Consider the following 14,376-nt stretch of genomic DNA (forward strand, 5'->3'; position numbering starts at 1 on the left):
CATCATGGGTATACTATCAGCTACCACCAGTTTCCAGTACAGAGGGAGCACAAAGGTTAGAAGAAGCTGGAACTTTCATATATTATGTATAGGTGAACCATATATGACTCATGATGAGAAATGCGGACACATTTAAGCTTCAAATGCAACGGTATTAAAACAGATCCCTCCACCCACCCACACATACACACACCCGTGAATTAGTCAAAACATGTGTAGTATATTTAGTATACATCTTTATAGATTCATACAGCTAAACGCCCTGAACTTTAAAAGCTGCCCTTACTTTTTTCGACTTTACCCCTTATTTCAGTTTATATTCTTAAGGTTTATTTCTGCAATTGTTTACTATCTATCGGACCGTCAGCTACGTCACGACACACCCCTATATGGTACGGAGACAGCTGGAAACTCAGCACGAGACTGATAAGCTTCTCGACCAATGGGAAAAGACACTATTCCAGAGTGGAGAGTTGTGATTGGACATCTGGGAGGGGGATTATATATATGTACAGATATGCCCGACTGCTAAACCATGTGGGGCGGGACTACGGAGAAGTGCTGTCCATCTATGTTGATACAGATCTGAAAAAAACTGGACTAACGGAGCGTCTGCCTACGTTGCTTTTCGCATGGACTAATGTAAGTTATTTTAGACTTTCCCGTACCTTTGGGCGTGCCTCGCGCTGTCTGACGTGTTATAACACTTTTGTAACATTATACTTAGGCCATTTCCCCCCTCTCGTTTCGTTTAGCTTAAAACTGCTTTTCAAGCCGAGTGGTACACGCGCTTTTCAGGCCAGCAAAGTGGTGCTGCCGTTAACGTTAGCTGTTGTCATTGCTCTCTAGCGGTCTGCATTATTTTGACATGCAGCTGACACAAACAATGCGTCCAGTGAGGCTAGGTGTAATGCCATTGTAGAGAGGCCATTTTCACAGCCGTCCCGCTACTGTAACACAACAATTCAGTAATAAGCGTGGCGTGTGAAAATTAAAGGACACTTTGGCGGTGTGTGACCGCTGGTACCGCTGTTTGTCTTCTTTTTCTTTTACTACCCCGAGTCCGGTCCTCGACCAGGCTCAGCCCGCTTGTGTGTGAGGGAAAAGGAAAGGGGCAAAAAAAAGAGTCTTTTTAATTATGTGTCAGTTGAATGTGTACCGACACATTTACACGCCATGTAACCTCCGGTGGTATCGCAAATGCTCAGTTTGATAGATTTTCTGGCTACACGTAAGCACTTGGTTGTACGCTCCAAGTCCTATTCGGGCAAACAAAACAGCGTTTAATGGCAAAGCGGCGTGGACGTGTTGCAAAGTTTAGTTTGAATGAAGTGTTGCATCATGTGTAACTACTGCTCTTCACACACGAGCCCGTGAAATGACTGTGGAAAAAAGTCCAAAGCCCCTTCCTCTGGACATGTTTACCTCGAGCACGTCAGGTCGTTAAAATCGCCAGATTTATAGAATGACGTTTGGCGCTACAGTGTTTCCATGCACGAAATAACGGCACGTCAGCGGTAATGTTACCCAACTCCCACCTCTCCGACTGACCGTTAGACAGTCCTGCTTAATTCACTTGTCTTTTTTTCTTTCTTTCTCTGTTTACAGTTTTTGTTTTATACAGAGGGCAAAGTTTTTCAAAGCGGGGGAAAATTGTTCACCTTTAGCTCCACTAGTTAGTGACCTGGCTGCAACATCTGGGCACCTCTCTGCTACTGTACAAAAGTGAAGGTTGATATGCAACATCAGGTAAGACGGAACTCACTGGCTTGGTTTTGTGGTGCATCACAGCTTCGCTTAGCGTGCGTGGCGATTCTTATCAGTTAAACACGAGCAAACAAAATGAAATCTGTATATTTTAAAAAAAAAAGCTTTTCGCTTTGTTTGCTCGCTGTGCCGTGTTCGGGATATTTGTGAAGCTCTGCCGCTTCTCCACTCGCCTCATCCCGGTGTCGTTTTGTGTGTTGTGTTATTGTTACTCCACATTCTACATGTGTATGTTCGCCTCCCCTGCAGCCCAGCAGCAGGGCCAATGCGCAAATCCCTATCCTTTATTACACTGCATTAAAATGAACATGTGTTAGCCTGGCGTGCAAAACAGCAGGCGGATTATTGATGTGGCTTTAGACACATCAATAATTTACGGGGTTGCATACTTTCCTTCTCAGAGGTTGTCAGTCTCTGGTGCTGAGGAGACAGCAGGGAAAAGACAAAGGGACAGATTAGCATGGAGCCAAGGGGAGCAGAGTAGACATGCATAGACTTCAGTAAGGTGACATGTTGTCTGAGTCTGCTGTCCCATTCTATTTTATGTCTTAAATATGCATTAGCAGATATGAGCCACTAAAAGGTCAAAGCTACACCATCCAGTGATTAATTTCAGTGTTTGTTTTTCACAAAGTAAACTTTAACTATCCTGAAACCTGTGCGTCTTTCATTCTCAGTCCTTAGTGCCCATCATATCATTTGTGTTTCCTATGTGTTTCAATTTAATAACACACTGTTAGGCTTGCTTTAAATAAGAAGAGGTAAATGTTTTACTCGCTGGAAGAGCAGGACATATTTCTTGGGATGTTTCCACCCGCGCAGAGAGTGGTTTCCTTGACTTAATTATTATATGTTTATATAGCTGTTTTGCTTTATTTTTAGTGCTAAAGTCTCTGTAGTCTTTTCATGCCAAGGCAACCAGGGCATCAGAAAGTTAATGCTAAAATGAAGAAAATGAGCTGGTAATTTGTCATATTATGGTTTTGTTGCATTATTTGTACATCTGTTTTTTTGTTTTTTTTTGCCTAGCTCTTCTGATCTTACCTGCTTGTTGGTCTCCTTTGTCCCGAGGAAAAACACAATGCAGAAACCGTAATTTCTGCCACTTTGCAGTGTTATTTATTTCATTTAAAGGATCCTACCTCCCATCTATTACCTTAGCGGGATACACAGAACCTTTCTTCTGTAATGAGGTGCTTAGTGGGGCACATTGTGCTTGAGAGGTTTGTACTCGCAGAGTTACAGGCAACTTGTAAAATGATAACAGATGCATAGAGTCTTCAAGGTGGAGAGTGCTGTTTTGAAATTCCCAGGAATATGAAATGCACATGTACATACATGTGCACATGCACACGTACTTGTTAGTGCGTGTTACATTTTTTTGTCTAACTTTATGCCGGTCAAGTCATCTGTGATTTGTGTACTAAAGTCTCGTGGCAATGCGGGCACAACCACTTTTCTTACATGTTGAAAGTGATCTTGGGTAAAAACATTGAAGATAAGATAAGCAGAGTCATTGCTCTGATGGGGATAGAAAATCAATCACTTTAAAAATGTAAAATTTTAGAGGGAAGGCTCATTATAAAATCAAAATAAAACCAAATCCCCTGGTTGAAATCAGTCCTATAAAAATCAGTTTTTAATATCAGGGTATGTATTAGATGGTAACCCCATACCTTGGTTGTCAGCATTTTTCAATAACACTTGTTGATTGTTTAAGGGTTTTTTTTTATGTTATTTTATTCGGCATGCTGCACACAAAAACTTTTGGGTCTGATTTGGAGAATTGGCTATTTGCTGGTGTGAGTTCAACTGAATACTTCTGTTCATCTCCTTATTGATTAAAACACCTGCAGAAGCAATAGTGTTATTTTTCTAAAGCTGCTTGATCCAAATAGTGATAAAGCTTGTTGAATAAAATGACTATGTCCTTAATTGTACTAATTAATCTTACATTTAACCTGGGCACTCTAGCTTTTAAAATAAGCGATTAGGGTTGGACAATAGGCTCTGCACAAACTGCAGACATGTGGCGTCTGTGTTGCAAGTAGGGCTTGGTGATAAAATAATAAATGATAACACAAAGAGACAGTGATTTCGCAAATGCAGCAGACTACTATACTGAAAAGACATGGTGCCAGTAAGCACATGTAGAATTTAAGTGGCTGATTAAAGTAATTGACACTCTTTGCCAACTCCCTGGCCCAAGTCATTTCTTTCAGAGGGCATTTTCACAGCTGAGGCATAGAGAGACAGTTGAATAGCTGTGTCTTCTTCTAGTTTGCTGCCAGATTGGATTTGTGGTTAAGTTGTACATCCATAAATGAGCCTCACTGTCTATGTCACTGAGACAGTGATGCACTTCCTGTACATTTTTTAAAGTATCCATTAAATTTGCTGATTGCTTGCTTACCCTGGACCATAAGGGAAATAATACAGAGTAGTCTCTTGAGATTTATTTTGCATTCATATCATGTTCTTGTTATTTGTTTGGAATTGACCAAAGGAGTTAGTTTCCCGTTTTGTTTGTATGCTTCTGCAACATTTGAATCCTTTGACTGGTTGGAATTAAGAGTTTAGTTTATTATATATACACCTACAGTTGTAAATGTCTTGCAGTATATTTATCATGTTCAAATTCTGACAAAAATAAATTAAATTAACCTCATATCTAAGGAGTAAAAAGGAATCTTTAAGCTTGACAGAAATAGTGATTTGATTTATATGATGATATATATCAATATCAACTGGTGTGAAAAACATTACTGTGATTCAAGTATTTTGTAAGTGGAAAAGCATAAAACTATAGCAAACTATCACCACTGGTTTGACAGTTGCCGATCCCTAGTGCTGATGGATATCGTCATCATCCATCGGCACAATCCTAGTAGAGATACAGAGACGAGGTTCTTCTTTTTAATCTTTTTGCTTCTCAGAGCGTTACAGCTTGAGTCAGTCATGGTCGCAAAAAAATAGTTTTCCTTGTTTACGCACTTGCATGTGCAGCAAAATTCATGCTGAAGAGCTTGCTACCATACAGGAGAGCAACAGTGCAACATCATCAGAAAAAAGGGGACAATGCAGAGCAGATCGAAATATCATGTCCTTCATTTTAGCCAATAGCAGTACCGGTTAGCTCAACCACCATCATCAGATCAGGATGGGGTGTTGTCTTTGGGCTTAGAGAGATAAGCACTTGCTGGCCTTTACCACACATGAATGAATCAGGCTATTATTAGGTAGTATTTATAATACCGTCAAAGGTATGTGGACACAACTTTAAAGTATACTGACAGTAGCAGTGTTCTCATTCTTGTGTTTTAATTTGTCCATATATTGTTGTTAATGCTTTCAATGTTTTCTCTCTGACCTTTTTCTGTTCAGTTAAAAAACTCAATACAATATCTTTTCTCTTTTTTCTTCTGCTGCTCTGGTGATCACACCAACCACTATCTCCTCAGTTTTTTGTTGTTTGTTTTTTAAAAAACAAACACATCACTCCCTGTGTGGCGAAGGTTTTCCCCCAAGGGAAAGGACTAAAAGACACCAGGTGTTTTGTAGTTTCAAAATTTTAAGCCTGCCAGCTGTTGGATTTCTGCTATGAATGATAAATCGGAAATTCAGTTGAGGAAAACAGATATTTTTCTGCTTCGTGGTGTTCACATGTAATAGATTTTCCTTTATTCCCATAGCCACATCTCCTCTCCACCTCCCTTTTTAATGCGAACATGCTCAACAGGGGCTAATAGATTCCTTATGAGAGGTAATTGTGTAGCTACAACATAAATGCAGGGGAGGTTCTGGTGTTGTGGTTAGTCTGATTAGGTCTTGTTTGAAGCCCTAAGGGATTTGGCGAGATAAACGTCAATAGCAGCTGACCTCACAGCCTAAGGTCACAGGCTACCATGCAAGTAGCGCTCACAGAGCTGCAACTTCTCTGGGTCCCACACTGAATGTTGGTAAACAGTGGCGTAGATCACAGGGTTTGTGCACTATGTTGTGGTCAAGTGCAACTTTGCATAACACTAATGGGGTTAGAGGTTCAATTTCCACAAGGCAAAAATGCTTGCACCACTGGAAATAAAAAGCTTTTTGGATAATAGATCTCCAGTCAAGAGACAAACAGTTCCTCTGTGCTCTTGCTGGAAATTCTTTTCTCAGGGATTTTAAAATGTTTTGTCAGGAGCCATTTTAATTTGATGTAGTTTTCAAGATTGCAGGGATGGTTGAATATTGGGTGAGGGTTTTTCGTCAGAGGTCACAGTAACCGAATATTGTTATCCATTTAACAGAAAAATCAGACTGCACGCTGCCATAGCAACAGATTAAAATTCTGGTGGTGGAGCTACTGTTAAATGAAATACTACTACTACTAATGATAATAATAATAACAGGACAGAATGATTTGAAGTTAGAGCTTGCTAGGGCTAAATTAAAATCCCAATTACATTTTGGCTTGAATTGACTGAATGATTGTTCACTGACAACATTTGCACATTTGTACTATAAATGTGTTGCTACTTTGTGTTATCTATCTGTCAAGGTGGGGTTTTTATAATAATAATAATGCATACTTTATTGATCCCCGTGGGGAAATTCCTCTCTGCATTTAACCCATTCACTCAGTGAAGCAGTGGGCAGCCACCAATCTAGCTCCTGGGGAGCAGTGTGTAGGGACGGTACCTTGCTCAGGGGTACCTCAGAGTAGCTGTTCAGTGGATTCGAACACCTCGACCTTCCGATCATGGGGTGACCACGCTACCTACTGAGCTATCCCTGCCCATAAGATATTTTGCAATATGATTGTGCTTCAAGTATTGAAACAGACTGGTGGTGTTGACTTTGTTTTCTGAAGCTGTTTCGTTTTTGACTTTGTTTGTTGTTTGGTGTCATCTTTGTCAAAATGTGTCCATCACGGCAGGCATAAGATTTTTAAATTTTTTTTTGTACGAGCTGCTCGGGTTGCAAAGTCGACTCAATGATGCTTCCATGTTTGGCCAAGTATTAATAGAAAAAAAAAAAAAACAACCAGTCAGTTTTTTAAAAAGATATGGGGCAGAGTAGGATCTGAATGTCAGTTTTGATTAATTTTTGATTCTTTTTTATAAAAAAATAATAATGAAAACTGATAACAAGCTCTGGTACTTGCACCATCTGAGAGTCCATATTCACTTGGTGACATCTGTTTGCTTCCTTGGAAGAAATGTTAACCATGCTATCACGCTTCCTTTTGAGGTGTGAAGTGTGGTAGTAGTGAGTTCATGAATGCATGCACTTTTTATATTTTTGCTATTGTCATTTAAAATAAATTGTAATGCTATTAAATCTGTGCTATAATCATTAAAAAGCCTTGGAAATAAAATGACAGACAAAATAATACTGTGCCAGAAATTTTTTATCACATTGTGCATCAAAATGATAGACAATGGCAAATCTAACACAATCTCTGTGTAATATATGATTGTGTTAGTGTTTGTGCACTCTGGCTTTAAACAAAACATTTATTACCGATTCTTGGTCTTGGACATTTTCCTTCAACCAGATCAATTTCAATTAAATTGAAAGTGGCCGTACCTTTGATGAATAGTTGGAAAATTTGCTGCGGTGATGAAATTACGTCTTCAGGTAAAGATCTAAGATCAGTCAATTTAACGTACAGCATCATCCACTTACCTGTTAGACTGATTTAAAATAAAACACGGGCTTGCATTTGTTTTAGCATGGCCTGCACAGTTTAATGTGCCCAGAGGACAACAGGAAACTAAAATCACTATTCTGTCTTTGCAGAGGTAGATTGGTGTTCAGGTGATTAAAAAGGTGCCAAGGTCTAAAATAATAAGTAGCAAACGCCCGATACAAGAAGCATATATTTATTGCAACATATAATTCTTTATACCTGTAAATATAAAAAGAGACAAATGTTTTATAAGCTTAGACAACAGGTGAGTAAGGAGTGATGGAACTGAATTACTTGAGTGTGTTATGTCAGACATAGTACTGCTGTAGGATATTACAGAATTAATCCACAGGTTTATGTTGTCCTGCCCACCCCCGAGCATGGAACAGACTTTTAGAGGTTCTGCGTCACATTTTGTGCTTTGAATGTTGATGAGAGTGATATATGTACAGATGGTATTGAAGCTGGCAGAAAAGCAGTCCATCAGCCATAGATTCAGTCTATGCAATGAAAACCTTGTCCACAGGCTGGCAAAAATAAGCCAGTCACAGTTTATTTCTACAGCTCATGCTGGAGGACAAGATACACACTCTTTAAAAGAAGGAATCAAATTGTGACTGTTTATCCTGAATTGCACAAATCATTAAGTGTCTTTGATTCATTTTAATTAAAGTCAGGCAGCCAAACTTAAAATGCAAAAGATATTTCTTAAAGCAGCAGAAAAGCCTTTTGTTACCATCGCTGCCACCTCTGTGGAAGATTAGACACACTTTCCATTGATTTAAACTTTGGGCTTTTTAATTAGAGTGATGTGAGACTTCACTTGGATGTGTTTTACAGCCACACTAAAAGCACGACTGGCTCATTACTGTAGTCACTCATTAAACCCAGGAGCACATGTGTTTCAGAGAGTGCATGAGAATATGGCGAACTGGACTGTTATTTAACAGAAGACACAGGGAGAGTGACGGACAGCTCTCAACACCAAGCCTTCAGTGCAGAGTGTTTTGAGTTGGACAAAAAAAGTTTTTGTAATTTTTTTGTAATTTGAATTAAAATGAAAGCAGCTATGTGTAGTTGGCAGCAAATTTGGAGTAAGGACTGGTCATCGATTAGTGTAATGTTATTTTGGCTTCAGCTGTCCCTCAAATGGGTAACATCATATCATTTTCATCATGTCAATATTTCATTTTAAAAGGATCGTAGAATTTCTGACTGTTGCAGAGAAATGTTGGAGGATGAAACTCTGAAATGAGATTCAGGCTTCTGTCTGTCCTACTGTGTCTGTCTACGGAGGCCCACTGTAAGGGGCTTTCACTGAGCTGCTAACCCTTCTTCTGAGCTCTTTTTTCCCCCCATTCTTATTTCCACTTTCCTTATGCTACCTTAGCACAGAGACAGAGAGACAAGCCCACTGAAGACGATTGGCTGTTGCTTAACGGGCCCCTTACAGAAGACTCCGCCCATCTCACCCTGTTTGTCCAATAATTAGTCATCCAGAAGGGCAGTGGATGACCAAGCAATCCACTGTATATGTGCACACAGGTTCTATGGTGGTCATTACTACTGGTGTAATTATGTCCTTCTTCTCACTACTTCTGCTTTCGTGCAGATTTTTTGACACGTGTACATAAGCGCTATACAAATACAGGCTATTTACCATTTACCATAATCACTTTGGATCCAGTGTAAATTTAAAACAACAGGCAGATGCCAGAAGAAAAAGCAAAGACAAAGCATATCTTGGCTCAGAGGCAGAGCACTTTCATTCTGTGTTTTTACACACAGTCACAGGGAAGCACACACTCTCTCACTATTATTTTCTCTTATTCAGAGTATTATATTATGGCCTGCAATAGTCAGTTAAGACTCTTTATAGTTGGATTTAGTTTTTACGCGTATTTTCTGTTTGTTTCTTTGCCATTCCAAATTGTTCAAGAGTTTCTAAAATAGTTTGAAATAGCAGCTTGTGAAATTCTGTGATGATTGATGTCAATGTTTACAATAAGTTCTTTTTTTTTTTAAAAAAAGCTAAAAAAGTAAAAGCTATGAGATCAATACATTTCAACCTAAATATAAAACAGTAAAATAAGTTTTCTCTGATCTGTTTTTATGGCAGCTGAATTGAGAATGTTGTTACAGATGTATCCATTTAATGTCCATAATTATTCACCACAGTTAGTAGGATGACCTCTGCATCAGATGATAGAGGAATCTAAATGTTGTATTGATTTAGACAAATAGCGTTTCTTCCCACATTTTTCTTCTTACTGCACAGATTAATGTTTCTGTCCATCCGAAAAATCCTGAAGCCAGGTACGGTCACACTGTCGTTTAGGAAGTGTTAGTGTAGCAACTCCTCCATGAAACACATTGGAGTACACTCTGTAAGCCCTCTGGGTCTCAGTCACATCACTAAGCTCGTCCACATTATTGCTCAAAGAGCTCACATTGTTATGGTGATGGCTGGAGCCTCTTAACCCTCTCAGGCTCAAATTAAACTTTTTGTTGCTAATGCACAACCAAGTCCTGCAGTGGTACTTATGAGTAAAAAAAAACTCATAAAATATGTATGTGGGGTAATCAGGTTGTTAGTTTTTAACTGTTGCAAATCGGCAACGCCTGCCTTGAGAGGGTTAACTCACCACTGGCTCAAGTCTGAAACTGTGTCCTTCTAAAGTGTTGTCAAAAGAATAGAACTCACAAAATTGATATTTTTTTAAGGTGTCAGGAAAACACTTTTTTTCCCCATCAAAGATACTTAAGTACCTGATCTTTGTACTTGAATAATCAGAATATAAACTGTGGCTATAATTAATACTTATATATATATATATATACTATAATATATATAATGTAAATATAATATAATATATAAATATTATAATTAATTTTAATGAAATTAAATTGGGAGAAACAAACAGATTAAAGAATGGATCTCGAAAAGGAGTTTTCCTATGGTGGTGTATATGTTAATTAGTTCCACAGGTGGTAAGAGATTTTTATTTGCATACTTCTCCACTAGCAAATGCTTACAGGATGGGTTTAATTCAAAGCAGCTATCCCTGTTTTTTTTTCTTTCATTGTGTGTGTGTGTGTGTGTGTTTGTGTGTGTGTGTGTGTTTGTGTGTGTGTATGTGTGTGTGTGTGTGTGCGCGTTTCGGTTTGTTTACAAAGTTGTCCTTAAGTCAGATTCCTGTTAGCAGTAAAATCTTAATATGTCTTTAAATGTGCTCTGTCACACTACATCATGCAGTCTCTGCCTTTTCTTCTGTCATTGTTTTTTTGTTGTTTCTTCTTTTCTTTGTCTTCTGCCAGCGTTTTACAATTTTTTGTTTTTCTCTGCCCCGGTTTCTCTCTGTCCTGTTGCTATTTTCCATCACTTTTTTTTGCATCTTGTACCGTTTAAAGTTCTGTTTGCTTCTGCCAGTAGCTGGAGTTTGCTTGGGTCACATTTGTTTTAGTGCTACACTGATAGAGGCTTGTAGTATGCTCTCCAGAGAGTACAGTAGACTGCTGCGCAGACACTCTTGCCAGCCTCTTTCTCTAACATATGTATACTGTATTCTGCCATCACCAAATGATTTATTTTAGAAAATGATGCAACTTGAACTCTATAAAAGAAACTGAGATGTGTGTGTGTAGCCACTTAGATGCTGCTTTTATTACACTTGCCTTTGTTATTTAAATAAGTGTGCTCTATTTTAACCAAGTATTCTCTGAATATAGTACATTTTCAGTTGACAAAGGTCTTACTGTTTCAAACATATAAATGAATCTTAAAATCCCTTTTTTGTCCCTAGTTTTGTGGTATTATAATTTTTTTTGAAGTTACTGGAATATTTTGTTGTTTTTGTTTACCCATTATGCTCTTTGGGCTGGGTAACAAAGTTGGATAGAAAACACAGCCATAGAAGTGTAGATGGTTAGTCGGCAGCAAACAGCAGGAGGTGTGTGAAGAAGTAAAAGATGGCTCAGGCCACCAAGGCTGTTCTCATGAAGCAAAGCCAATAGCGCCAGTAATTATAAAACTGCCTAAAATGCTGTCTTTGTAGACAGGCTTACTGGTGTGTGTTGTTTGGTGGCAGTTTTGTGACTCAAGTCAAATTAGAAGGAAATAAAGTGTCATTACTTATTTCTTGCAGCTGTGATTATCCAGCTGCATAACTGCGCATTTTAGAAATGTAAAAAAACAAAATGCAAAAAGCACCACAAAGAATTTAATAATGCACATATCTTATATATCAGTTTCTTTCACTATTGTTTTATTTTCTGCTTTGTACCTCATACCCTGCTATTACTGAATTATCCCACACATGTCTGAAATGATGGCACTGTTATGATGTTTGGCAAGATCAGGAGTGGTAAGGGTTTACATTTAAAGCCAAAGAGAGAAAATTTCTACTCTAGGAAATAGAAATCTGAGGGAAGGCTACAATTATGTTCATATTTGCACTATGCTAACAGTAATATTTTTTATGAAGTAGAAAACCCTAAATCGAGCAGTCTGCTGATTCTGTCTACTTATTTGTCTCTTTGCTACGCATGCTGACAGATAACTAAAGCTTGTCAGCTACCCTTTTCCTGCTTTTTCAAAATTAGTTAGTGCATATGGTTTGTGTCCCATACATTTATTTATTTATTTATTTATTTTATTTTTATCTTTTGCACATTCTGAGCATTTAGCAAGATTTGGGTTGATGGATGACTATATTTTGGTGTCTGCCCGTTCATGATGTTTCCTGTGCTTGTGTGTGTTTGTGACTAGGGATGGGTATCGTTTAGGTTAGGATACCAGTACCAAAATCGGTACTTTTGAAACGGTGCCGGTGCTTAAACGGTGCTCGAACTGGTGCTTAAAGAATGGAGAACACAAAATTGGTCCAAAAACCTCTCATGTTCAGCTGTTTTTTTGTAAAAAGATAACAATGTTAACAAGTTTAACTGTTTTCCACTTTTTCTTTGGTCATTTTAGCCTTTTTGGCCAGGGTGAAGGGAGTACCTGCCATCAAACAAGAAGACAGCCGCATGTAACTACAACGGTGTTTGCGAGTTCACCTTACATGTATTAATTTAATAACGTGGTTAGCTTACACACGAACAACATTAAGCTACTCACCCAGAGAAGAACAGGTGCTGCTGCCATCATCATCCGTCATCATTTCTGCTACACTGGCAGGGCTACGGGCCAGGACTCTCCTCTTCGGGTTTTTGGGGGATGTTGCTAACTTCGGGTTCGATAACAGGCACCACACCCGCAGTAGATGTGCTCGGTGTGAGGTCTTGCAGCAAGCTATCAAATACAGTGCATTTCTCGGCTTTTAAAAAAACGCTACGTGTCGCCAGGTGTTTCATCAGATTTGAGGTGTTACCTCCTTTGCACAGTATCACCTTAAAGCACTTGTTGCAGGCTGCTGAGTTTGCATCTTTTGCTGTGAAGTACAGCCAGAATTTGACCGCTTCGCCTTGGGCATTTTTAATCTGTAGCTCTGCTCTAAAAGAGCGTATGTACTTGGGCCCGCCTACTATCCTTGGAAAAGTAAAATGGCTAGAACCCAAAGTGTATGACATCTCAGGAAAAAAAAAGCACCGAAATAAAGCACCGAAATGTGCGCTGCTTTTCGGTCTGGTTACTACTGTTTATGTCAGAACTGGTGCCGTAATGGCACCGGATACCAGTACCCATCCCTATTTGTGACATACTTTAGTCTGAATCTATGTGGATGACGTTTATTTCAGTGTCGGCGGCTGTGGGCGTCTGCAAGATCCGACATTCCTGGATCTGGCAGCTGTGCCAAAGTTTGTGTGTATATGTGTTTGTGTGTATTCCGAGCTCGTGTTTCGCAAAGAAAATGCTCCTGTTTGATTTTGATTTTGTGTAGTAACCCCACACTTTCTCCACACCATGTACAATTCTCCCAGTTTTTTGTCACCTCCAGCTACTTCCCCATCACTGTTTTTCTCAGTCTCAGATTTTCCTTTCTCTCTGTTTTGCAGATTCACTTCCTGAGTGTGTGTGTGTGCATTTTAATGTGTTCTCACATTGCCATTATTGTGTCCTTTTGGTCAGCTTACACCATTTTCCGTTATGTAATATATTTACTGCACTAGATGGTTCCTTTTGTTTTCAACTTTGCTCAGTGGCCAGGTGCACCTAGCTACTTCAGATGGCCATTTTGGTCACTCTTTGTGCACACGTCTACCAGGAAGTCATTTATACAAATTAGCTGTGTGAGGTCTAGTTTCAGGAAGGTCACTAAAACGGAAAAGCAATTGCCTGGAAGGAAGGATATTTTTAGTCATTGTGTAAAAAGTGATCAAACGATTCAGAGATTTTTCAACAAATGACAAAAAAACTGTTTTTTGTTGGTTGAGGAAAAACAAATTATGAACTAACGAAGAAAATACATTAAAACAGCAGAAATCACATTAGGGATTTATAGTGCTGTGCAAATAAAGGGCTGTACAATAATTGTATCTGACCACTTCCAGAGAAATTTTTGTGTGTGTGTGTGTGTGTATGTTTGTGTTTAGTCACTTGACCACTGAACGTTAAACCAGTGTTGTGTCTACACATAATGGACAACCTGGCAAAGATACAGTCTTATCTTTAGTCATTCTTCTTAGTAGCCTGTAACAAAAACACACCAATTGTTTCCATTACATTAGTTCAGTTGAATCAAAAAAAAAAAAAGATGCCAAATTACAGACAACTGGACTGAAAATCAGTGTTAACACATCCCATGGAGTACAGCAGTGAGTTTGCACAGCCGTCTGTGAAACATGGTGGAGGCTGTGTCATGGTGCATTTCAAAATTGATGGAGTTATGAACGCAGGAACGTGCCAGATTTTCCTCCACCATGCAATAATAACTGGAATTTGGTTGACAACAGTGGTGTTCGGCATGACAGTTGATCCCAATCACACTGCC

The 14,376-nt window shown here is 38.9% G+C and overlaps 1 protein-coding gene across 2 annotated transcripts in view; it reads left to right on the forward strand.

Annotated features, from left to right (window-relative positions):
• Positions 1-522: 522 nt before the first annotated feature.
• LOC102299085 (vitamin D3 receptor A) overlaps positions 523-14,376 on the forward strand; it is a 76,195-nt gene continuing 62,341 nt past the window's right edge. For both annotated transcript variants that reach the window (XM_042224564.1, XM_005931493.3), the window contains exons 1-2: positions 523-642; positions 1,609-1,749. The gene's annotated coding sequence lies outside the window, so the exon portion shown is untranslated. The remainder of the gene's footprint in view (positions 643-1,608; positions 1,750-14,376) is intronic.

The sequence above is a fragment of the Haplochromis burtoni genome, unplaced genomic scaffold (assembly GCF_018398535.1).
Source record: "Haplochromis burtoni strain Fernald_Lab_line unplaced genomic scaffold, NCSU_Asbu1 Contig_141, whole genome shotgun sequence".
In the NCBI taxonomy this organism is placed as follows: domain Eukaryota; kingdom Metazoa; phylum Chordata; class Actinopteri; order Cichliformes; family Cichlidae; genus Haplochromis; species Haplochromis burtoni.